General features: G+C 43.3%; 21 non-coding genes across 21 annotated transcripts; all 21 read right to left on the bottom strand.

Annotated features, from left to right (window-relative positions):
- Positions 1–999: 999 nt before the first annotated feature.
- On the bottom strand, positions 1,000–1,112 carry trnal-caa (transfer RNA leucine (anticodon CAA)). The gene is made up of 2 exons: positions 1,075–1,112; positions 1,000–1,045 (listed from the first exon to the last, which is right to left on the bottom strand). It is a non-coding gene; the product is annotated as a tRNA-Leu (tRNA).
- Positions 1,113–1,783: 671 nt separating this feature from the next.
- trnal-uaa (transfer RNA leucine (anticodon UAA)) lies at positions 1,784–1,896 on the bottom strand. The gene is made up of 2 exons: positions 1,859–1,896; positions 1,784–1,829 (listed from the first exon to the last, which is right to left on the bottom strand). It is a non-coding gene; the product is annotated as a tRNA-Leu (tRNA).
- A 673-nt stretch (positions 1,897–2,569) lies between these two features.
- trnal-caa (transfer RNA leucine (anticodon CAA)) lies at positions 2,570–2,682 on the bottom strand. Its single transcript has 2 exons — positions 2,645–2,682; positions 2,570–2,615 (listed from the first exon to the last, which is right to left on the bottom strand). It is a non-coding gene; the product is annotated as a tRNA-Leu (tRNA).
- A 1,453-nt stretch (positions 2,683–4,135) lies between these two features.
- Positions 4,136–4,248, bottom strand: trnal-uaa (transfer RNA leucine (anticodon UAA)). The gene is made up of 2 exons: positions 4,211–4,248; positions 4,136–4,181 (listed from the first exon to the last, which is right to left on the bottom strand). It is a non-coding gene; the product is annotated as a tRNA-Leu (tRNA).
- A 671-nt stretch (positions 4,249–4,919) lies between these two features.
- Positions 4,920–5,032, bottom strand: trnal-uaa (transfer RNA leucine (anticodon UAA)). Its single transcript has 2 exons — positions 4,995–5,032; positions 4,920–4,965 (listed from the first exon to the last, which is right to left on the bottom strand). It is a non-coding gene; the product is annotated as a tRNA-Leu (tRNA).
- A 672-nt stretch (positions 5,033–5,704) lies between these two features.
- trnal-caa (transfer RNA leucine (anticodon CAA)) lies at positions 5,705–5,816 on the bottom strand. Its single transcript has 2 exons — positions 5,779–5,816; positions 5,705–5,750 (listed from the first exon to the last, which is right to left on the bottom strand). It is a non-coding gene; the product is annotated as a tRNA-Leu (tRNA).
- Positions 5,817–6,487: 671 nt separating this feature from the next.
- Positions 6,488–6,600, bottom strand: trnal-uaa (transfer RNA leucine (anticodon UAA)). Its single transcript has 2 exons — positions 6,563–6,600; positions 6,488–6,533 (listed from the first exon to the last, which is right to left on the bottom strand). It is a non-coding gene; the product is annotated as a tRNA-Leu (tRNA).
- A 1,455-nt stretch (positions 6,601–8,055) lies between these two features.
- trnal-uaa (transfer RNA leucine (anticodon UAA)) lies at positions 8,056–8,168 on the bottom strand. Its single transcript has 2 exons — positions 8,131–8,168; positions 8,056–8,101 (listed from the first exon to the last, which is right to left on the bottom strand). It is a non-coding gene; the product is annotated as a tRNA-Leu (tRNA).
- Positions 8,169–10,405: 2,237 nt separating this feature from the next.
- Positions 10,406–10,518, bottom strand: trnal-uaa (transfer RNA leucine (anticodon UAA)). The gene is made up of 2 exons: positions 10,481–10,518; positions 10,406–10,451 (listed from the first exon to the last, which is right to left on the bottom strand). It is a non-coding gene; the product is annotated as a tRNA-Leu (tRNA).
- A 2,237-nt stretch (positions 10,519–12,755) lies between these two features.
- Positions 12,756–12,868, bottom strand: trnal-uaa (transfer RNA leucine (anticodon UAA)). Its single transcript has 2 exons — positions 12,831–12,868; positions 12,756–12,801 (listed from the first exon to the last, which is right to left on the bottom strand). It is a non-coding gene; the product is annotated as a tRNA-Leu (tRNA).
- Positions 12,869–13,539: 671 nt separating this feature from the next.
- Positions 13,540–13,652, bottom strand: trnal-uaa (transfer RNA leucine (anticodon UAA)). The gene is made up of 2 exons: positions 13,615–13,652; positions 13,540–13,585 (listed from the first exon to the last, which is right to left on the bottom strand). It is a non-coding gene; the product is annotated as a tRNA-Leu (tRNA).
- A 672-nt stretch (positions 13,653–14,324) lies between these two features.
- trnal-caa (transfer RNA leucine (anticodon CAA)) lies at positions 14,325–14,436 on the bottom strand. The gene is made up of 2 exons: positions 14,399–14,436; positions 14,325–14,370 (listed from the first exon to the last, which is right to left on the bottom strand). It is a non-coding gene; the product is annotated as a tRNA-Leu (tRNA).
- Positions 14,437–15,108: 672 nt separating this feature from the next.
- Positions 15,109–15,220, bottom strand: trnal-caa (transfer RNA leucine (anticodon CAA)). The gene is made up of 2 exons: positions 15,183–15,220; positions 15,109–15,154 (listed from the first exon to the last, which is right to left on the bottom strand). It is a non-coding gene; the product is annotated as a tRNA-Leu (tRNA).
- A 2,241-nt stretch (positions 15,221–17,461) lies between these two features.
- On the bottom strand, positions 17,462–17,574 carry trnal-caa (transfer RNA leucine (anticodon CAA)). Its single transcript has 2 exons — positions 17,537–17,574; positions 17,462–17,507 (listed from the first exon to the last, which is right to left on the bottom strand). It is a non-coding gene; the product is annotated as a tRNA-Leu (tRNA).
- Positions 17,575–18,245: 671 nt separating this feature from the next.
- trnal-uaa (transfer RNA leucine (anticodon UAA)) lies at positions 18,246–18,358 on the bottom strand. Its single transcript has 2 exons — positions 18,321–18,358; positions 18,246–18,291 (listed from the first exon to the last, which is right to left on the bottom strand). It is a non-coding gene; the product is annotated as a tRNA-Leu (tRNA).
- Positions 18,359–19,031: 673 nt separating this feature from the next.
- trnal-caa (transfer RNA leucine (anticodon CAA)) lies at positions 19,032–19,144 on the bottom strand. The gene is made up of 2 exons: positions 19,107–19,144; positions 19,032–19,077 (listed from the first exon to the last, which is right to left on the bottom strand). It is a non-coding gene; the product is annotated as a tRNA-Leu (tRNA).
- Positions 19,145–20,597: 1,453 nt separating this feature from the next.
- Positions 20,598–20,710, bottom strand: trnal-uaa (transfer RNA leucine (anticodon UAA)). The gene is made up of 2 exons: positions 20,673–20,710; positions 20,598–20,643 (listed from the first exon to the last, which is right to left on the bottom strand). It is a non-coding gene; the product is annotated as a tRNA-Leu (tRNA).
- A 671-nt stretch (positions 20,711–21,381) lies between these two features.
- trnal-uaa (transfer RNA leucine (anticodon UAA)) lies at positions 21,382–21,494 on the bottom strand. Its single transcript has 2 exons — positions 21,457–21,494; positions 21,382–21,427 (listed from the first exon to the last, which is right to left on the bottom strand). It is a non-coding gene; the product is annotated as a tRNA-Leu (tRNA).
- Positions 21,495–22,165: 671 nt separating this feature from the next.
- Positions 22,166–22,278, bottom strand: trnal-uaa (transfer RNA leucine (anticodon UAA)). The gene is made up of 2 exons: positions 22,241–22,278; positions 22,166–22,211 (listed from the first exon to the last, which is right to left on the bottom strand). It is a non-coding gene; the product is annotated as a tRNA-Leu (tRNA).
- A 672-nt stretch (positions 22,279–22,950) lies between these two features.
- Positions 22,951–23,062, bottom strand: trnal-caa (transfer RNA leucine (anticodon CAA)). Its single transcript has 2 exons — positions 23,025–23,062; positions 22,951–22,996 (listed from the first exon to the last, which is right to left on the bottom strand). It is a non-coding gene; the product is annotated as a tRNA-Leu (tRNA).
- Positions 23,063–23,733: 671 nt separating this feature from the next.
- trnal-uaa (transfer RNA leucine (anticodon UAA)) lies at positions 23,734–23,846 on the bottom strand. The gene is made up of 2 exons: positions 23,809–23,846; positions 23,734–23,779 (listed from the first exon to the last, which is right to left on the bottom strand). It is a non-coding gene; the product is annotated as a tRNA-Leu (tRNA).
- Positions 23,847–24,075: the final 229 nt, after the last annotated feature.

The following is a 24,075-nucleotide window of genomic DNA, read 5'->3' on the forward strand; positions in this document are numbered from 1 at the left end:
GACCACTCGACCATCCTGCCACTCAATTTGGGATGGTCTTCATTGTTGGTTGAATATACAAATTATACTACGGCAAACTGCCAAATTGATGTATCTTCTATATTTTGTCTTTTTTTTCTATGGTCCACAGTGCGACTCAAACCTTCCACTGAGTTGTCCCCAAAAAGCCATCCCAACAGCCAAGATGATCCCCTTAAATTCAAACAATAGTATTTGTCAGGAGTGGGACTTGAACTCACGCCTCCATTTGGAGACAAGAAGCCTCCATTTACCATTGGAAGATTACACCTTGAGTCTGGCGCCTTAGACCACTCGGCCATCCTGACAAGATGTCGATGAGCCTCGTTACATGTGGGTGGTTTAAAAATGTACCACAGAGTACTGAAGGACTTGCATTTTGTATAAATTATCCTTGTGACGATAGACCAATCTTGAGCCCAGAAGCCCATATTCATCATGGAAACAATTACACCTTGTGACTGGGGCCTGAGCCAACTCAGACGTCCTGACGGTTTTTGGTTAAATATCTTTACTGTTTGTTGGATTGAAACCTAAAAGGGGGTACAATGCCAAGCACTTTTTTTCAAATATATTTTATCCTTGTTACTGTGGTACACAAACGTGGAACTGATCAATCTTGAAGAAACTGTCACACAGCCAACTCAGTTCCCAAAACATCAAATGAGCGAACTTGTCCGGAGTGGGATTTGAACCCATGGTTCCATTCGGAGACCTGAAGGCTTAATTCCTCAGAAAAAGGGATGCGTACTAAGTCTGCCACCTTAGACCACACGACCAGGGTTACATTAAATTTGGGATGGTCTTCATTGTGGGTTGAATATACAAATTATCCTACGACAAACTGCCAAATAGATGCATCTTCTATATTTTTTCATTTTTTTCTATGGTCCACAGTGCGACTCAAACCTTCCACTGAGTTGTCCCCAAAAAACCTTCCAAACAGCCAAGATGATCCCCTTAAATTCAAACAAAAGAATTTGTCAGGAGTGGGATTTGAACCCACGCCTCCATCCGGAGACCAGAAGCCCCAATTTAATATTGGAAGATTAATGCCTTGAGTCTGGCGCCTTAGACCGCTCGGCCATCCTGACAAGGTGTTGATTGTCCTCTTCACATGTGGGTGGTTTAAAAATGTACCACGGAGTATTGAAGGATTTGCACTTTATATAAATTATCCTCGTGACAGTCGTCCAATCTTGAGCCCAGAAGCCCAAATTCACCATGGAAAGAATTACACCTTGTGACTGGGGCCTGAGCAAACTCAGCCGTCCTGACAGTTTTTGGTTTAATGTCTTAACTGTTTGTTGGATTGAAAGCTAAACGACGGCGCAATGCCAAGCACTTGAATTTGATATATTTTGTACTTGTTATGATGGTACACAAACATGGAACTGATCAATATTGAAGAAACTGTCGCACAGCCAACACAGTACCCAAAACATCACATGAAAGAACTTGTTCGGAGTGGGATTTGAACCCACGGGTCCATTCAAAGACCAGAAGGCCTAATTCCTCAGAGAAGAGAGTACGTCTTGAGTCTGGCGACTTAGACCACTCGGGAAACCTGGCAGTCAATGGGAGTTGGTCTTTATTGTTGGTTGAATATACAAATTATACTTCGGCAAACTGCCAAATAGATGTATCTTCTATATTTTGTCTTTTTTTCTATGGTCCACAGTGCGACTCAAACCTTCCACTGAGTTGTCCCCAAAAAGCCATCCCAACAGCCAAGAAGATCCCCTGAAATTCAAACTGAAGTATTTGTCAGGAGTGGGACTTGAACCCACGCCTCCATCTGGAGACCAGAAGCCCCAATTTAATATTGGAAGATTAACACCTTAAGTCTGGCGCCTTAGACCGCTCGGCCATCCTGACAAGGTGTTGATTATGCTCTTCACATGTGGGTGGTTTAAAAATGTACCACGGAGTATTGAAGGACTTGCACTTTATATAAATTATCCTCGTGACAGTCGTCCAATCTTGAGCCCAGAAGCCCCAATTCACCATGGAAAGAATTACACCTTGTGACTGGGGCCTGAGCCAACTCAACCGTCCTGACGGTTTTTGGTTAAATGTCTTCACTGTTTGTTGGATTGAAACCTAAAAGGGGGTGCAATGCCAAGCACTTTCTTTCAAATATATTTTGTCCTTGTTACTGTGGTACACAAACGTGGAACTGATCAATCTTGAAGAAACTGTCACACAGCCAACTCAGTTCCCAAAACATCAAATGAGCGAACTTGTCCGGAGTGGGATTTGAACCCATGGTTCCATTCGGAGACCAGAAGGCCTAATTCCTCAGAATAAGGGATGCGTACTAAGTCTGCCACCTTAGACCACACGACCATGCTTACATTCAATCTGGGATGGTCTTCATTGTGGGTTGAATATACAAATTATCCTACGACAAACTGCCAAATAGATGCATCTTCTATATTTTTTCATTTTTTTCTATGGTCCACAGTGCGACTCAAACCTTCCACTGAGTTGTCCCCAAAAAACCTTCCAAACAGCCAAGATGAACCCCTTAAATTCAAACAAAAGAATTTGTCAGGAGTGGGATTTGAACCCACGCCTCCACCCGGAGACCAGAAGCCCCAATTTAATATTGGAAGATTAACACCTTGAGTCTGGCGCCTTAGACCGCTCGGCCATCCTGACAAGGTGTTGACTATCCTCTTCACATGTGGGTGGTTTAAAAATGTACCACGGAGTATTGAAGGACTTGCACTTTATATAAATTATCCTCGTGACAGTCGTCCAATCTTGAGCCCAGAAGCCCCAATTCACCATGGAAAGAATTACACCTTGTGACTGGGGCCTGAGCCAACTCAACCGTCCTGACAGTTTTTGGTTTAATGTCTTAACTGTTTGTTGGATTGAAAGCTAAAAGACGGCGCAATGCCAAACACTCGAATTTTATATATTTTGTACTTGTTATTATGGTACACAAACATGGAACTGATCAATATTGAAGAAACTGTCGGACAGCCAACACAGTACCCAAAACATCACATGAAAGAACTTGTCCGGAGTGGGATTTGAACCCACGGGTCCATTCAAAGACTAGAAGGCCTAACCGCTCAGAGGAAGGGGATCGTCCTAAGTCCAGCGACTTAGACCACTCGACCATCCTGCCACTCAATTTGGGATGGTCTTCATTGTTGGTTGAATATACAAATTATACTACGGCAAACTGCCAAATTGATGTATCTTCTATATTTTGTCTTTTTTTTCTATGGTCCACAGTGCGACTCAAACCTTCCACTGAGTTGTCCCCAAAAAGCCATCCCAACAGCCAAGATGATCCCCTGAAATTCAAACTAAAGTATTTGTCAGGAGTGGGACTTGAACCCACGCCTCCATTTGGAGACCAGAAGCCTCCATTTACCATTGGAAGATTACACCTTGAGTCTGGCGCCTTAGACCGCTCAGCCATCCTGACAAGATGTTGATGAGCCTCGTTACATGTGGGTGGTTTAAAAATGTACCACAGAGTACTGAAGAACGCATTTTGTATAAATTATCCTTGTGACGATAGACCAATCTTGAGCCCAGAAGCCCCAATTCACCATGGAAAGAATTACACCTTGTGACTGGGGCCTGAGCCAACTCAGCCGTCCTGACAGTTTTTGGTTTAATGTCTTAACTGTTTGTTGGATTGAAAGCTAGAAGACGGCGCAATGCCAAGCACTCGAATTTTATATATTTTGTACTTGTTATTATGGTACACAAACATGGAACTGATCAATATTGAAGAAACTGTCGCACAGCCAACACAGTACCCAAAACATCACATGAAAGAACTTGTTCGGAGTGGGATTTGAACCCACGGGTCCATTCAAAGACCAGAAGGCCTAATTCCTCAGAGAAAAGAGTACGTCTTGAGTCTGGCGACTTAGACCACTCGGGAAACCTGGCAGTCAATGGGAGTTGGTCTTTATTGTTGGTTGAATATACAAATTATACTTCGGCAAACTGCCAAATAGATGTATCTTCTATATTTTGTCTTTTTTTCTATGGTCCACAGTGCGACTCAAACCTTCCACTGAGTTGTCCCCAAAAAGCCATCCCAACAGCCAAGATGATCCCCTGAAATTCAAACTAAAGTATTTGTCAGGAGTGGGACTTGAACCCACGCCTCCATCTGGAGACCAGAAGCCCCAATTTAATATTGGAAGATTAACACCTTAAGTCTGGCGCCTTAGACCCCTCGGCCATCCTGACAAGGTGTTGATTATGCTCTTCACATGTGGGTGGTTTAAAAATGTACCACGGAGTATTGAAGGACTTGCACTTTATATAAATTATCCTCGTGACAGTCGTCCAATCTTGAGCCCAGAAGCCCCAATTCACCATGGAAAGAATTACACCTTGTGACTGGGGCCTGAGCCAACTCAACCGTCCTGACAGTTTTTGGTTTAATGTCTTAACTGTTTGTTGGATTGAAAGCTAAAAGACGGCGCAATGCCAAACACTCGAATTTGATATATTTTGTACTTGTTATTGTGGTACACAAACATGGAACTGATCAATATTGAAGAAACTGTCGCACAGCCAACACAGTACCCAAAACATCACATGAAAGAACTTGTCCGGAGTGGGATTTGAACCCACGGGTCCATTCAAAGACCAGAAGGCCTAATTCCTCAGAGAAAAGAGTACGTCTTGAGTCTGGCGACTTAGACCACTCGGGAAACCTGGCAGTCAATGGGAGTTGGTCTTTATTGTTGGTTGAATATACAAATTATACTTCGGCAAACTGCCAAATAGATGTATCTTCTATATTTTGTCTTTTTTTCTATGGTCCACAGTGCGACTCAAACCTTCCACTGAGTTGTCCCGAAAAAGCCATCCCAACAGCCAAGATGATCCCCTGAAATTCAAACTAAAGTATTTGTCAGGAGTGGGACTTGAACCCACACCTCCATCTGGAGACCAGAAGCCCCAATTCAATATTGGAAGATTAACACCTTAAGTCTGGCGCCTTAGACCGCTCGGCCATCCTGACAAGGTGTTGATTATGCTCTTCACATGTGGGTGGTTTAAAAATGTACCACGGAGTATTGAAGGACTTGCACTGCATATAAATTATCCTTGTGACAGTCGTCCAATCTTGAGCCCAGAAGCCCCAATTCACCATGGAAAGAATTACACCTTGTGACTGGGGCCTGAGCCAACTCAACCGTCCTGACAGTTTTTGGTTTAATGTCTTAACTGTTTGTTGGATTGAAAGCTAAAAGACGGCGCAATGCCAAACACTCGAATTTTATATATTTTGTACTTGTTATTATGGTACACAAACATGGAACTGATCAATATTGAAGAAACTGTCGCACAGCCAACACAGTACCCAAAACATCACATGAAAGAACTTGTCCGGAGTGGGATTAGAACCCACGGGTCGATTCAAAGACCAGAAGGCCTAACCGCTCAGAGGAAGGGGATCGTCCTAAGTCCAGCGACTTAGACCACTCGACCATCCTGCCACTCAATTTGGGATGGTCTTCATTGTTGGTTGAATATACAAATTATACTACGGCAAACTGCCAAATTGATGTATCTTCTATATTTTGTCTTTTTTTTCTATGGTCCACAGTGCGACTCAAACCTTCCACTGAGTTGTCCTCAAAAAGCCATCCCAACAGCCAAGATGATCCCCTTAAATTCAAACAATAGTATTTGTCAGGAGTGGGACTTGAACCCACGCCTCCATTTGGAGACCAGAAGCCTCCATTTACCATTGGAAGATTACACCTTGAGTCTGGCGCCTTAGACCGCTCGGCCATCCTGACAAGATGTTGATGAGCCTCGTTACATGTGGGTGGTTTAAAAATGTACCACAGAGTACTGAAGGACTTGCATTTTGTATAAATTATCCTTGTGACGATAGACCAATCTTGAGCCCAGAAGCCCCAATTCACCATGGAAAGAATTACACCTTGTGACTGGGGCCTGAGCCAACTCAGCCGTCCTGACAGTTTTTGGTTTAATGTCTTAACTGTTTGTTGGATTGAAAGCTAGAAGACGGCGCAATGCCAAGCACTCGAATTTTATATATTTTGTACTTGTTATTATGGTACACAAACATGGAACTGATCAATATTGAAGAAACTGTCGCACAGCCAACACAGTACCCAAAACATCACATGAAAGAACTTGTTCGGAGTGGGATTTGAACCCACGGGTCCATTCAAAGACCAGAAGGCCTAATTCCTCAGAGAAAAGAGTACGTCTTGAATCTGGCGACTTAGACCACTCGGGAAACCTGGCAGTCAATGGGAGTTGGTCTTTATTGTTGGTTGAATATACAAATTATACTTCGGCAAACTGCCAAATAGATGTATCTTCTATATTTTGTCTTTTTTTCTATGGTCCACAGTGCGACTCAAACCTTCCACTGAGTTGTCCCCAAAAAGCCATCCCAACAGCCAAGATGATCCCCTGAAATTCAAACTAAAGTATTTGTCAGGAGTGGGACTTGAACCCACGCCTCCATCTGGAGACCAGAAGCCCCAATTTAATGTTGGAAGATTAACACCTTAAGTCTGGCGCCTTAGACCGCTCGGCCATCCTGACAAGGTGTTGATTATGCTCTTCACATGTGGGTGGTTTAAAAATGGACCACGGAGTATTGAAGGACTTGCACTTTATATAAATTATCCTCGTGACAGTCGTCCAATCTTGAGCCCAGAAGCCCCAATTCACCATGGAAAGAATTACACCTTGTGACTGGGGCCTGAGCCAACTCAACCGTCCTGACAGTTTTTGGTTTAATGTCTTAACTGTTTGTTGGATTGAAAGCTAAAAGACGGCGCAATGCCAAACACTCGAATTTTATATATTTTGTACTTGTTATTATGGTACACAAACATGGAACTGATCAATATTGAAGAAACTGTCGCACAGCCAACACAGTACCCAAAACATCACATGAAAGAACTTGTCCGGAGTGGGATTTGAACCCACGGGTCCATTCAAAGACCAGAAGGCCTAATTCCTCAGAGAAAAGAGTACGTCTTGAGTCTGGCGACTTAGACCACTCGGGAAACCTGGCAGTCAATGGGAGTTGGTCTTTATTGTTGGTTGAATATACAAATTATACTTCGGCAAACTGCCAAATAGATGTATCTTCTATATTTTGTCTTTTTTTCTATGGTCCACAGTGCGACTCAAACCTTCCACTGAGTTGTCCCGAAAAAGCCATCCCAACAGCCAAGATGATCCCCTGAAATTCAAACTAAAGTATTTGTCAGGAGTGGGACTTGAACCCACACCTCCATCTGGAGACCAGAAGCCCCAATTTAATATTGGAAGATTAACACCTTAAGCCTGGCGCCTTAGACCGCTTGGCCATCCAGACAAGGTGTTGATTATGCTCTTCACATGTGGGTGGTTTAAAAATGTACCACGGAGTATTGAAGGACTTGCACTGCATATAAATTATTCTCGTGACAGTCGTCCAATCTTGAGCCCAGAAGCCCCAATTCACCATGGAAAGAATTACACCTTGTGACTGGGGCCTGAGCCAACTCAACCGTCCTGACAGTTTTTGGTTTAATGTCTTAACTGTTTGTTGGATTGAAAGCTAAAAGACGGCGCAATGCCAAACACTCGAATTTTATATATTTTGTACTTGTTATTATGGTACACAAACATGGAACTGATCAATATTGAAGAAACTGTCGCACAGCCAACACAGTACCCAAAACATCACATGAAAGAACTTGTCCGGAGTGGGATTTGAACCCACGGGTCCATTCAAAGACCAGAAGGCCTCATTCCTCAGAGAAAAGAGTACGTCTTGAGTCTGGCGACTTAGACCACTCGGGAAACCTGGCAGTCAATGGGAGTTGGTCTTTATTGTTGGTTGAATATACAAATTATACTTCGGCAAACTGCCAAATACATGTATCTTCTATATTTTGTCTTTTTTTCTATGGTCCACAGTGCGACTCAAACCTTCCACTGAGTTGTCCCGAAAAAGCCATCCCAACAGCCAAGATGATCCCCTGAAATTCAAACTAAAGTATTTGTCAGGAGTGGGACTTGAACCCACACCTCCATCTGGAGACCAAAAGCCCCAATTTAATATTGGAAGATTAACACCTTAAGTCTGGCGCCTTAGACCGCTCGGCCATCCTGACAAGGTGTTGATTATGCTCTTCACATGTGGGTGGTTTAAAAATGTACCACGGAGTATTGAAGGACTTGCACTGCATATAAATTATCCTTGTGACAGTCGTCCAATCTTGAGCCCAGAAGCCCCAATTCACCATGGAAAGAATTACACCTTGTGACTGGGGCCTGAGCCAACTCAACCGTCCTGACAGTTTTTGGTTTAATGTCTTAACTGTTTGTTGGATTGAAAGCTAAAAGACGGCGCAATGCCAAGCACTTGAATTTGATATATTTTGTACTTGTTATTATGGTACACAAACATGGAACTGATCAATATTGAAGAAACTGTCGCACAGCCAACACAGTACCCAAAACATTACATGAAAGAACTTGTTCGGAGTGGGATTTGAACCCACGGGTCCATTCAAAGACCAGAAGGCCAAATTCCTCAGAGAAAAGAGTACGCCTTGAGTCTGGCGACTTAGACCACTCGGGAAACCTGGCAGTCAATGGGAGTTGGTCTTTATTGTTGGTTGAATATACAAATTATACTTCGGCAAACTGCCAAATAGATGTATCTTCTATATTTTGTCTTTTTTTCTATGGTCCACAGTGCGACTCAAACCTTCCACTGAGTTGTCCCCAAAAAGCCATCCCAACAGCCAAGATGATCCCCTGAAATTCAAACTAAAGTATTTGTCAGGAGTGGGATTTGAACCCACGCCTCCATCCGGAGACCAGAAGTCCCAATTTAATATTGGAAGATTAACACCTTAAGCCTGGCGCCTTAGACCGCTTGGCCATCCAGACAAGGTGTTGATTATGCTCTTCACATGTGGGTGGTTTAAAAATGTACCACGGAGTATTGAAGGACTTGCACTGCATATAAATTATTCTCGTGACAGTCGTCCAATCTTGAGCCCAGAAGCCCCAATTCACCATGGAAAGAATTACACCTTGTGACTGGGGCCTGAGCCAACTCAACCGTCCTGACAGTTTTTGGTTTAATGTCTTAACTGTTTGTTGGATTGAAAGCTAAAAGACGGCGCAATGCCAAACACTCGAATTTTATATATTTTGTACTTGTTATTATGGTACACAAACATGGAACTGATCAATATTGAAGAAACTGTCGGACAGCCAACACAGTACCCAAAACATCACATGAAAGAACTTGTCCGGAGTGGGATTTGAACCCACGGGTCCATTCAAAGACTAGAAGGCCTAACCGCTCAGAGGAAGGGGATCATCCTAAGTCCAGCGACTTAGACCACTCGACCATCCTGCCACTCAATTTGGGATGGTCTTCATTGTTGGTTGAATATACAAATTATACTACGGCAAACTGCCAAATTGATGTATCTTCTATATTTTGTCTTTTTTTTCTATGGTCCACAGTGCGACTCAAACCTTCCACTGAGTTGTCCCCAAAAAGCCATCCCAACAGCCAAGATGATCCCCTTAAATTCAAACAAAATTATTTGTCAGGAGTGGGACTTGAACCCACGCCTCCATTTGGAGACCAGAAGCCTCCATTTACCATTGGAAGATTACACCTTGAGTCTGGCGCCTTAGACCGCTCAGCCATCCTGACAAGATGTTGATGAGCCTCGTTACATGTGGGTGGTTTAAAAATGTACCACAGAGTACTGAAGAACGCATTTTGTATAAATTATCCTTGTGACGATAGACCAATCTTGAGCCCAGAAGCCCCAATTCACCATGGAAAGAATTACACCTTGTGACTGGGGCCTGAGCCAACTCAGCCGTCCTGACAGTTTTTGGTTTAATGTCTTAACTGTTTGTTGGATTGAAAGCTAGAAGACGGCGCAATGCCAAGCACTCGAATTTTATATATTTTGTACTTGTTATTATGGTACACAAACATGGAACTGATCAATATTGAAGAAACTGTCGCACAGCCAACACAGTACCCAAAACATCACATGAAAGAACTTGTTCGGAGTGGGATTTGAACCCACGGGTCCATTCAAAGACCAGAAGGCCTAATTCCTCAGAGAAAAGAGTACGTCTTGAGTCTGGCGACTTAGACCACTCGGGAAACCTGGCAGTCAATGGGAGTTGGTCTTTATTGTTGGTTGAATATACAAATTATACTTCGGCAAACTGCCAAATAGATGTATCATCTATATTTTGTCTTTTTTTCTATGGTCCACAGTGCGACTCAAACCTTCCACTGAGTTGTCCCCAAAAAGCCATCCCAACAGCCAAGATGATCCCCTGAAATTCAAACTAAAGTATTTGTCGGGAGTGGGACTTGAACCCACGCCTCCATCTGGAGACCAGAAGCCCCAATTTAATATTGGAAGATTAACACCTTAAGTCTGGCGCCTTAGACCCCTCGGCCATCCTGACAAAGTGTTGATTATGCTCTTCACATGTGGGTGGTTTAAAAATGTACCACGGAGTATTGAAGGACTTGCACTTTATATAAATTATCCTCGTGACAGTCGTCCAATCTTGAGCCCAGAAGCCCCAATTCACCATGGAAAGAATTACACCTTGTGACTGGGGCCTGAGCCAACTCAACCGTCCTGACAGTTTTTGGTTTAATGTCTTAACTGTTTGTTGGATTGAAAGCTAAAAGACGGCGCAATGCCAAGCACTTGAATTTGATATATTTTGTACTTGTTATTATGGTACACAAACATGGAACTGATCAATATTGAAGAAACTGTCGCACAGCCAACACAGTACCCAAAACATTACATGAAAGAACTTGTTCGGAGTGGGATTTGAACCCACGGGTCCATTCAAAGACCAGAAGGCCAAATTCCTCAGAGAAAAGAGTACGCCTTGAGTCTGGCGACTTAGACCACTCGGGAAACCTGGCAGTCAATGGGAGTTGGTCTTTATTGTTGGTTGAATATACAAATTATACTTCGGCAAACTGCCAAATAGATGTATCTTCTATATTTTGTCTTTTTTTCTATGGTCCACAGTGCGACTCAAACCTTCCACTGAGTTGTCCCCAAAAAGCCATCCCAACAGCCAAGATGATCCCCTGAAATTCAAACTAAAGTATTTGTCAGGAGTGGGATTTGAACCCACGCCTCCATCCGGAGACCAGAAGTCCCAATTTAATATTGGAAGATTAACACCTTAAGCCTGGCGCCTTAGACCGCTTGGCCATCCAGACAAGGTGTTGATTATGCTCTTCACATGTGGGTGGTTTAAAAATGTACCACGGAGTATTGAAGGACTTGCACTGCATATAAATTATTCTCGTGACAGTCGTCCAATCTTGAGCCCAGAAGCCCCAATTCACCATGGAAAGAATTACACCTTGTGACTGGGGCCTGAGCCAACTCAACCGTCCTGACAGTTTTTGGTTTAATGTCTTAACTGTTTGTTGGATTGAAAGCTAAAAGACGGCGCAATGCCAAACACTCGAATTTTATATATTTTGTACTTGTTATTATGGTACACAAACATGGAACTGATCAATATTGAAGAAACTGTCGGACAGCCAACACAGTACCCAAAACATCACATGAAAGAACTTGTCCGGAGTGGGATTTGAACCCACGGGTCCATTCAAAGACTAGAAGGCCTAACCGCTCAGAGGAAGGGGATCATCCTAAGTCCAGCGACTTAGACCACTCGACCATCCTGCCACTCAATTTGGGATGGTCTTCATTGTTGGTTGAATATACAAATTATACTACGGCAAACTGCCAAATTGATGTATCTTCTATATTTTGTCTTTTTTTTCTATGGTCCACAGTGCGACTCAAACCTTCCACTGAGTTGTCCCCAAAAAGCCATCCCAACAGCCAAGATGATCCCCTTAAATTCAAACAAAATTATTTGTCAGGAGTGGGACTTGAACCCACGCCTCCATTTGGAGACCAGAAGCCTCCATTTACCATTGGAAGATTACACCTTGAGTCTGGCGCCTTAGACCGCTCAGCCATCCTGACAAGATGTTGATGAGCCTCGTTACATGTGGGTGGTTTAAAAATGTACCACAGAGTACTGAAGAACGCATTTTGTATAAATTATCCTTGTGACGATAGACCAATCTTGAGCCCAGAAGCCCCAATTCACCATGGAAAGAATTACACCTTGTGACTGGGGCCTGAGCCAACTCAGCCGTCCTGACAGTTTTTGGTTTAATGTCTTAACTGTTTGTTGGATTGAAAGCTAGAAGACGGCGCAATGCCAAGCACTCGAATTTTATATATTTTGTACTTGTTATTATGGTACACAAACATGGAACTGATCAATATTGAAGAAACTGTCGCACAGCCAACACAGTACCCAAAACATCACATGAAAGAACTTGTTCGGAGTGGGATTTGAACCCACGGGTCCATTCAAAGACCAGAAGGCCTAATTCCTCAGAGAAAAGAGTACGTCTTGAGTCTGGCGACTTAGACCACTCGGGAAACCTGGCAGTCAATGGGAGTTGGTCTTTATTGTTGGTTGAATATACAAATTATACTTCGGCAAACTGCCAAATAGATGTATCATCTATATTTTGTCTTTTTTTCTATGGTCCACAGTGCGACTCAAACCTTCCACTGAGTTGTCCCCAAAAAGCCATCCCAACAGCCAAGATGATCCCCTGAAATTCAAACTAAAGTATTTGTCGGGAGTGGGACTTGAACCCACGCCTCCATCTGGAGACCAGAAGCCCCAATTTAATATTGGAAGATTAACACCTTAAGTCTGGCGCCTTAGACCCCTCGGCCATCCTGACAAAGTGTTGATTATGCTCTTCACATGTGGGTGGTTTAAAAATGTACCACGGAGTATTGAAGGACTTGCACTTTATATAAATTATCCTCGTGACAGTCGTCCAATCTTGAGCCCAGAAGCCCCAATTCACCATGGAAAGAATTACACCTTGTGACTGGGGCCTGAGCCAACTCAACCGTCCTGACAGTTTTTGGTTTAATGTCTTAACTGTTTGTTGGATTGAAAGCTAAAAGACGGCGCAATGCCAAACACTCGAATTTGATATATTTTGTACTTGTTATTGTGGTACACAAACATGGAACTGATCAATATTGAAGAAACTGTCGCACAGCCAACACAGTACCCAAAACATCACATGAAAGAACTTGTCCGGAGTGGGATTTGAACCCACGGGTCCATTCAAAGACCAGAAGGCCTAATTCCTCAGAGAAAAGAGTACGTCTTGAGTCTGGCGACTTAGACCACTCGGGAAACCTGGCAGTCAATGGGAGTTGGTCTTTATTGTTGGTTGAATATACAAATTATACTTCGGCAAACTGCCAAATAGATGTATCTTCTATATTTTGTCTTTTTTTCTATGGTCCACAGTGCGACTCAAACCTTCCACTGAGTTGTCCCGAAAAAGCCATCCCAACAGCCAAGATGATCCCCTGAAATTCAAACTAAAGTATTTGTCAGGAGTGGGACTTGAACCCACACCTCCATCTGGAGACCAGAAGCCCCAATTCAATATTGGAAGATTAACACCTTAAGTCTGGCGCCTTAGACCGCTCGGCCATCCTGACAAGGTGTTGATTATGCTCTTCACATGTGGGTGGTTTAAAAATGTACCACGGAGTATTGAATGACTTGCACTGCATATAAATTATCCTTGTGACAGTCGTCCAATCTTGAGCCCAGAAGCCCCAATTCAACATGGAAAGAATTACACCTTGTGACTGGGGCCTGAGCCAACTCAACCGTCCTGACAGTTTTTGGTTTAATGTCTTAACTGTTTGTTGGATTGAAAGCTAAAAGACGGCGCAATGCCAAACACTCGAATTTTATATATTTTGTACTTGTTATTATGGTACACAAACATGGAACTGATCAATATTGAAGAAACTGTCGCACAGCCAACACAGTACCCAAAACATCACATGAAAGAACTTGTCCGGAGTGGGATTAGAACCCACGGGTCGATTCAAAGACCAGAAGGCCTAACCGCTCAGAGGAAGGGGATCGTCCTAAGTCCAGCGACTTAGACCACTCGACCATCCTGCCACTCAATTTGGGATGGTCTTCATTGTTGGTTGAATATACAAATTATACTACGGCAAACTGCCAAATTGATGTATCTTCTATATTTTGTCTTTTTTTTCTATGGTCCACAGTGCGACTCAAACCTTCCACTGAGTTGTCCCCAAAAAGCCATCCCAACAGCCAAGATGATCCCCTTAAATTCAAACAATAGTATTTGTCAGGAGTGGGACTTGAACCCACGCCTCCATTTGGAGACCAGAAGCCTCCATTTACCATTGGAAGATTACACCTTGAGTCTGGCGCCTTAGACCGCTCGGCCATCCTGACAAGATGTTGATGAGCCTCGTTACATGTGGGTGGTTTAAAAATGTACCACAGAGTACTGAAGGACTTGCATTTTGTATAAATTATCCTTGTGACGATAGACCAATCTTGAGCCCAGAAGCCCCAATTCACCATGGAAAGAATTACACCTTGTGACTGGGGCCTGAGCCAACTCAGCCGTCCTGACAGTTTTTGGTTTAATGTCTTAACTGTTTGTTGGATTGAAAGCTAGAAGACGGCGCAATGCCAAGCACTCGAATTTTATATATTTTGTACTTGTTATTATGGTACACAAACATGGAACTGATCAATATTGAAGAAACTGTCGCACAGCCAACACAGTACCCAAAACATCACATGAAAGAACTTGTCCGGAGTGGGATTTGAACCCACGGGTCCATTCAAAGACCAGAAGGCCTAACCGCGCAGAGGAAGGGGATCGTCCTAAGTCCAGCGACTTAGACCACTCGACCATCCTGCCACTCAATTTGGGATGGTCTTCATTGTTGGTTGAATATACAAATTATACTACGGCAAACTGCCAAATTGATGTATCTTCTATATTTTGTCTTTTTTTTCTATGATCCACAGTGCGACTCAAACCTTCCACTGAGTTGTCCCCAAAAAGCCATCCCAACAGCCAAGATGATCCCCTTAAATTCAAACAATAGTATTTGTCAGGAGTGGGACTTGAACCCACGCCTCCATTTGGAGACCAGAAGCCTCCATTTACCATTGGAAGATTACACCTTGAGTCTGGCGCCTTAGACCGCTCGGCCATCCTGACAAGATGTTGATGACCCTCGTTACATGTGGGTGGTTTAAAAATGTACCACAGAGTACTGAAGGACTTGCACTTTATATAAATTATCCTCGTGACAGTCGTCCAATCTTGAGCCCAGAAGCCCCAATTCACCATGGAAAGAATTACACCTTGTGACTGGGGCCTGAGCCAACTCAACCGTCCTGACAGTTTTTGGTTTAATGTCTTAACTGTTTGTTGGATTGAAAGCTAAAAGACGGCGCAATGCCAAACACTCGAATTTTATATATTTTGTACTTGTTATTATGGTACACAAACATGGAACTGATCAATATTGAAGAAACTGTCGCACAGCCAACACAGTACCCAAAACATCACATGAAAGAACTTGTCCGGAGTGGGATTTGAACCCACGGGTCCATTCAAAGACCAGAAGGCCTAATTCCTCAGAGAAAAGAGTACGACTTGAGTCTGGCGACTTAGACCACTCGGGAAACCTGGCAGTCAATGGGAGTTGGTCTTTATTGTTGGTTGAATATACAAATTATACTTCGGCAAACTGCCAAATAGATGTATCTTCTATATTTTGTCTTTTTTTCTATGGTCCACAGTGCGACTCAAACCTTCCACTGAGTTGTCCCCAAAAAGCCATCCCAACAGCCAAGATGATCCCCTGAAATTCAAACTAAAGTATTTGTCAGGAGTGGGACTTGAACCCACGCCTCCATCTGGAGACCAGAAGCCCCAATTTAATATAGGAAGATTAACACCTTAAGTCTGGCGCCTTAGACCGCTCGGCCATCCTGAGAAGGTGTTGATTATGCTCTTCACATGTGGGTGGTTTAAAAATGGACCACGGAGTATTGAAGGACTTGCACTTTATATAAATTATCCTCGTGACAGTCGTCCAATCTTGAGCCCAGAAGCCCCAATTCACCATGGAAAGAATTACACCTTGTGACTGGGGCCTGAGCCAACTCAACCGTCCTGACAGTTTTTGGTTTAATGTCTTAACTGTTTGTTGGATTGAAAGCTAAAAGACGGCGCAATGCCAAACACTCGAATTTTATATATTTTGTACTTGTTATTATGGTACACAAACATGGAACTGATCAATATTGAAGAAACTGTCGCACAGCCAACACAGTACCTAAAACATCACATGAAAGAACTTGTCCGGAGTGGGATTTGAACCCACGGGTCCATTCAAAGACCAGAAGGCCTAACCGCTCAGAGGAAGGGGATCGTCCTAAGTCCAGCGACTTAGACCACTCGACCATCCTGCCACTCAATTTGGGATGGTCTTCATTGTTGGTTGAATATACAAATTATACTACGGCAAACTGCCAAATTGATGTATCTTCTATATTTTGTCTTTTTTTTCTATGGTCCACAGTGCGACTCAAACCTTCCACTGAGTTGTCCCCAAAAAGCCATCCCAACAGCCAAGATGATCCCCTTAAATTCAAACAATAGTATTTGTCAGGAGTGGGACTTGAACTCACGCCTCCATTTGGAGACAAGAAGCCTCCATTTACCATTGGAAGATTACACCTTGAGTCTGGCGCCTTAGACCACTCGGCCATCCTGACAAGATGTCGATGAGCCTCGTTACATGTGGGTGGTTTAAAAATGTACCACAGAGTACTGAAGGACTTGCATTTTGTATAAATTATCCTTGTGACGATAGACCAATCTTGAGCCCAGAAGCCCATATTCATCATGGAAACAATTACACCTTGTGACTGGGGCCTGAGCCAACTCAGACGTCCTGACGGTTTTTGGTTAAATATCTTTACTGTTTGTTGGATTGAAACCTAAAAGGGGGTACAATGCCAAGCACTTTTTTTCAAATATATTTTATCCTTGTTACTGTGGTACACAAACGTGGAACTGATCAATCTTGAAGAAACTGTCACACAGCCAACTCAGTTCCCAAAACATCAAATGAGCGAACTTGTCCGGAGTGGGATTTGAACCCATGGTTCCATTCGGAGACCTGAAGGCTTAATTCCTCAGAAAAAGGGATGCGTACTAAGTCTGCCACCTTAGACCACACGACCAGGGTTACATTAAATTTGGGATGGTCTTCATTGTGGGTTGAATATACAAATTATCCTACGACAAACTGCCAAATAGATGCATCTTCTATATTTTTTCATTTTTTTCTATGGTCCACAGTGCGACTCAAACCTTCCACTGAGTTGTCCCCAAAAAACCTTCCAAACAGCCAAGATGATCCCCTTAAATTCAAACAAAAGAATTTGTCAGGAGTGGGATTTGAACCCACGCCTCCATCCGGAGACCAGAAGCCCCAATTTAATATTGGAAGATTAATGCCTTGAGTCTGGCGCCTTAGACCGCTCGGCCATCCTGACAAGGTGTTGATTGTCCTCTTCACATGTGGGTGGTTTAAAAATGTACCACGGAGTATTGAAGGATTTGCACTTTATATAAATTATCCTCGTGACAGTCGTCCAATCTTGAGCCCAGAAGCCCAAATTCACCATGGAAAGAATTACACCTTGTGACTGGGGCCTGAGCAAACTCAGCCGTCCTGACAGTTTTTGGTTTAATGTCTTAACTGTTTGTTGGATTGAAAGCTAAACGACGGCGCAATGCCAAGCACTTGAATTTGATATATTTTGTACTTGTTATGATGGTACACAAACATGGAACTGATCAATATTGAAGAAACTGTCGCACAGCCAACACAGTACCCAAAACATCACATGAAAGAACTTGTTCGGAGTGGGATTTGAACCCACGGGTCCATTCAAAGACCAGAAGGCCTAATTCCTCAGAGAAGAGAGTACGTCTTGAGTCTGGCGACTTAGACCACTCGGGAAACCTGGCAGTCAATGGGAGTTGGTCTTTATTGTTGGTTGAATATACAAATTATACTTCGGCAAACTGCCAAATAGATGTATCTTCTATATTTTGTCTTTTTTTCTATGGTCCACAGTGCGACTCAAACCTTCCACTGAGTTGTCCCCAAAAAGCCATCCCAACAGCCAAGAAGATCCCCTGAAATTCAAACTGAAGTATTTGTCAGGAGTGGGACTTGAACCCACGCCTCCATCTGGAGACCAGAAGCCCCAATTTAATATTGGAAGATTAACACCTTAAGTCTGGCGCCTTAGACCGCTCGGCCATCCTGACAAGGTGTTGATTATGCTCTTCACATGTGGGTGGTTTAAAAATGTACCACGGAGTATTGAAGGACTTGCACTTTATATAAATTATCCTCGTGACAGTCGTCCAATCTTGAGCCCAGAAGCCCCAATTCACCATGGAAAGAATTACACCTTGTGACTGGGGCCTGAGCCAACTCAACCGTCCTGACGGTTTTTGGTTAAATGTCTTCACTGTTTGTTGGATTGAAACCTAAAAGGGGGTGCAATGCCAAGCACTTTCTTTCAAATATATTTTGTCCTTGTTACTGTGGTACACAAACGTGGAACTGATCAATCTTGAAGAAACTGTCACACAGCCAACTCAGTTCCCAAAACATCAAATGAGCGAACTTGTCCGGAGTGGGATTTGAACCCATGGTTCCATTCGGAGACCAGAAGGCCTAATTCCTCAGAATAAGGGATGCGTACTAAGTCTGCCACCTTAGACCACACGACCATGCTTACATTCAATCTGGGATGGTCTTCATTGTGGGTTGAATATACAAATTATCCTACGACAAACTGCCAAATAGATGCATCTTCTATATTTTTTCATTTTTTTCTATGGTCCACAGTGCGACTCAAACCTTCCACTGAGTTGTCCCCAAAAAACCTTCCAAACAGCCAAGATGAACCCCTTAAATTCAAACAAAAGAATTTGTCAGGAGTGGGATTTGAACCCACGCCTCCACCCGGAGACCAGAAGCCCCAATTTAATATTGGAAGATTAACACCTTGAGTCTGGCGCCTTAGACCGCTCGGCCATCCTGACAAGGTGTTGACTATCCTCTTCACATGTGGGTGGTTTAAAAATGTACCACGGAGTATTGAAGGACTTGCACTTTATATAAATTATCCTCGTGACAGTCGTCCAATCTTGAGCCCAGAAGCCCCAATTCACCATGGAAAGAATTACACCTTGTGACTGGGGCCTGAGCCAACTCAACCGTCCTGACAGTTTTTGGTTTAATGTCTTAACTGTTTGTTGGATTGAAAGCTAAAAGACGGCGCAATGCCAAACACTCGAATTTTATATATTTTGTACTTGTTATTATGGTACACAAACATGGAACTGATCAATATTGAAGAAACTGTCGGACAGCCAACACAGTACCCAAAACATCACATGAAAGAACTTGTCCGGAGTGGGATTTGAACCCACGGGTCCATTCAAAGACTAGAAGGCCTAACCGCTCAGAGGAAGGGGATCGTCCTAAGTCCAGCGACTTAGACCACTCGACCATCCTGCCACTCAATTTGGGATGGTCTTCATTGTTGGTTGAATATACAAATTATACTACGGCAAACTGCCAAATTGATGTATCTTCTATATTTTGTCTTTTTTTTCTATGGTCCACAGTGCGACTCAAACCTTCCACTGAGTTGTCCCCAAAAAGCCATCCCAACAGCCAAGATGATCCCCTGAAATTCAAACTAAAGTATTTGTCAGGAGTGGGACTTGAACCCACGCCTCCATTTGGAGACCAGAAGCCTCCATTTACCATTGGAAGATTACACCTTGAGTCTGGCGCCTTAGACCGCTCAGCCATCCTGACAAGATGTTGATGAGCCTCGTTACATGTGGGTGGTTTAAAAATGTACCACAGAGTACTGAAGAACGCATTTTGTATAAATTATCCTTGTGACGATAGACCAATCTTGAGCCCAGAAGCCCCAATTCACCATGGAAAGAATTACACCTTGTGACTGGGGCCTGAGCCAACTCAGCCGTCCTGACAGTTTTTGGTTTAATGTCTTAACTGTTTGTTGGATTGAAAGCTAGAAGACGGCGCAATGCCAAGCACTCGAATTTTATATATTTTGTACTTGTTATTATGGTACACAAACATGGAACTGATCAATATTGAAGAAACTGTCGCACAGCCAACACAGTACCCAAAACATCACATGAAAGAACTTGTTCGGAGTGGGATTTGAACCCACGGGTCCATTCAAAGACCAGAAGGCCTAATTCCTCAGAGAAAAGAGTACGTCTTGAGTCTGGCGACTTAGACCACTCGGGAAACCTGGCAGTCAATGGGAGTTGGTCTTTATTGTTGGTTGAATATACAAATTATACTTCGGCAAACTGCCAAATAGATGTATCTTCTATATTTTGTCTTTTTTTCTATGGTCCACAGTGCGACTCAAACCTTCCACTGAGTTGTCCCCAAAAAGCCATCCCAACAGCCAAGATGATCCCCTGAAATTCAAACTAAAGTATTTGTCGGGAGTGGGACTTGAACCCACGCCTCCATCTGGAGACCAGAAGCCCCAATTTAATATTGGAAGATTAACACCTTAAGTCTGGCGCCTTAGACCCCTCGGCCATCCTGACAAGGTGTTGATTATGCTCTTCACATGTGGGTGGTTTAAAAATGTACCACGGAGTATTGAAGGACTTGCACTTTATATAAATTATCCTCGTGACAGTCGTCCAATCTTGAGCCCAGAAGCCCCAATTCACCATGGAAAGAATTACACCTTGTGACTGGGGCCTGAGCCAACTCAGCCGTCCTGACAGTTTTTGGTTTAATGTCTTAACTGTTTGTTGGATTGAAAGCTAGAAGACGGCGCAATGCCAAGCACTCGAATTTTATATATTTTGTACTTGTTATTATGGTACACAAACATGGAACTGATCAATATTGAAGAAACTGTCGCACAGCCAACACAGTACCCAAAACATCACATGAAAGAACTTGTTCGGAGTGGGATTTGAACCCACGGGTCCATTCAAAGACCAGAAGGCCTAATTCCTCAGAGAAAAGAGTACGTCTTGAGTCTGGCGACTTAGACCACTCGGGAAACCTGGCAGTCAATGGGAGTTGGTCTTTATTGTTGGTTGAATATACAAATTATACTTCGGCAAACTGCCAAATAGATGTATCTTCTATATTTTGTCTTTTTTTCTATGGTCCACAGTGCGACTCAAACCTTCCACTGAGTTGTCCCCAAAAAGCCATCCCAACAGCCAAGATGATCCCCTGAAATTCAAACTAAAGTATTTGTCGGGAGTGGGACTTGAACCCACGCCTCCATCTGGAGACCAGAAGCCCCAATTTAATATTGGAAGATTAACACCTTAAGTCTGGCGCCTTAGACCCCTCGGCCATCCTGACAAGGTGTTGATTATGCTCTTCACATGTGGGTGGTTTAAAAATGTACCACGGAGTATTGAAGGACTTGCACTTTATATAAATTATCCTCGTGACAGTCGTCCAATCTTGAGCCCAGAAGCCCCAATTCACCATGGAAAGAATTACACCTTGTGACTGGGGCCTGAGCCAACTCAACCGTCCTGACAGTTTTTGGTTTAATGTCTTAACTGTTTGTTGGATTGAAAGCTAAAAGACGGCGCAATGCCAAACACTCGAATTTGATATATTTTGTACTTGTTATTGTGGTACACAAACATGGAACTGATCAATATTGAAGAAACTGTCGCACAGCCAACACAGTACCCAAAACATCACATGAAAGAACTTGTCCGGAGTGGGATTTGAACCCACGGGTCCATTCAAAGACCAGAAGGCCTAATTCCTCAGAGAAAAGAGTACGTCTTGAGTCTGGCGACTTAGACCACTCGGGAAACCTGGCAGTCAATGGGAGTTGGTCTTTATTGTTGGTTGAATATACAAATTATACTTCGGCAAACTGCCAAATAGATGTATCTTCTATATTTTGTCTTTTTTTCTATGGTCCACAGTGCGACTCAAACCTTCCACTGAGTTGTCCCGAAAAAGCCATCCCAACAGCCAAGATGATCCCCTGAAATTCAAACTAAAGTATTTGTCAGGAGTGGGACTTGAACCCACACCTCCATCTGGAGACCAGAAGCCCCAATTCAATATTGGAAGATTAACACCTTAAGTCTGGCGCCTTAGACCGCTCGGCCATCCTGACAAGGTGTTGATTATGCTCTTCACATGTGGGTGGTTTAAAAATGTACCACGGAGTATTGAAGGACTTGCACTGCATATAAATTATCCTTGTGACAGTCGTCCAATCTTGAGCCCAGAAGCCCCAATTCACCATGGAAAGAATTACACCTTGTGACTGGGGCCTGAGCCAACTCAACCGTCCTGACAGTTTTTGGTTTAATGTCTTAACTGTTTGTTGGATTGAAAGCTAAAAGACGGCGCAATGCCAAACACTCGAATTTTATATATTTTGTACTTGTTATTATGGTACACAAACATGGAACTGATCAATATTGAAGAAACTGTCGCACAGCCAACACAGTACCCAAAACATCACATGAAAGAACTTGTCCGGAGTGGGATTAGAACCCACGGGTCGATTCAAAGACCAGAAGGCCTAACCGCTCAGAGGAAGGGGATCGTCCTAAGTCCAGCGACTTAGACCACTCGACCATCCTGCCACTCAATTTGGGATGGTCTTCATTGTTGGTTGAATATACAAATTATACTACGGCAAACTGCCAAATTGATGTATCTTCTATATTTTGTCTTTTTTTTCTATGGTCCACAGTGCGACTCAAACCTTCCACTGAGTTGTCCTCAAAAAGCCATCCCAACAGCCAAGATGATCCCCTTAAATTCAAACAATAGTATTTGTCAGGAGTGGGACTTGAACCCACGCCTCCATTTGGAGACCAGAAGCCTCCATTTACCATTGGAAGATTACACCTTGAGTCTGGCGCCTTAGACCGCTCGGCCATCCTGACAAGATGTTGATGAGCCTCGTTACATGTGGGTGGTTTAAAAATGTACCACAGAGTACTGAAGGACTTGCATTTTGTATAAATTATCCTTGTGACGATAGACCAATCTTGAGCCCAGAAGCCCCAATTCACCATGGAAAGAATTACACCTTGTGACTGGGGCCTGAGCCAACTCAGCCGTCCTGACAGTTTTTGGTTTAATGTCTTAACTGTTTGTTGGATTGAAAGCTAGAAGACGGCGCAATGCCAAGCACTCGAATTTTATATATTTTGTACTTGTTATTATGGTACACAAACATGGAACTGATCAATATTGAAGAAACTGTCGCACAGCCAACACAGTACCCAAAACATCACATGAAAGAACTTGTTCGGAGTGGGATTTGAACCCACGGGTCCATTCAAAGACCAGAAGGCCTAATTCCTCAGAGAAAAGAGTACGTCTTGAATCTGGCGACTTAGACCACTCGGGAAACCTGGCAGTCAATGGGAGTTGGTCTTTATTGTTGGTTGAATATACAAATTATACTTCGGCAAACTGCCAAATAGATGTATCTTCTATATTTTGTCTTTTTTTCTATGGTCCACAGTGCGACTCAAACCTTCCACTGAGTTGTCCCCAAAAAGCCATCCCAACAGCCAAGATGATCCCCTGAAATTCAAACTAAAGTATTTGTCAGGAGTGGGACTTGAACCCACGCCTCCATCTGGAGACCAGAAGCCCCAATTTAATGTTGGAAGATTAACACCTTAAGTCTGGCGCCTTAGACCGCTCGGCCATCCTGACAAGGTGTTGATTATGCTCTTCACATGTGGGTGGTTTAAAAATGGACCACGGAGTATTGAAGGACTTGCACTTTATATAAATTATCCTCGTGACAGTCGTCCAATCTTGAGCCCAGAAGCCCCAATTCACCATGGAAAGAATTACACCTTGTGACTGGGGCCTGAGCCAACTCAACCGTCCTGACAGTTTTTGGTTTAATGTCTTAACTGTTTGTTGGATTGAAAGCTAA

Source organism: Idiotropiscis lumnitzeri, chromosome 12 (assembly GCF_059441095.1).
Source record: "Idiotropiscis lumnitzeri isolate Australia: NSW breed Sydney's pygmy pipehorse chromosome 12, RoL_Ilum_1.0, whole genome shotgun sequence".
NCBI lineage: Eukaryota > Metazoa > Chordata > Actinopteri > Syngnathiformes > Syngnathidae > Idiotropiscis > Idiotropiscis lumnitzeri.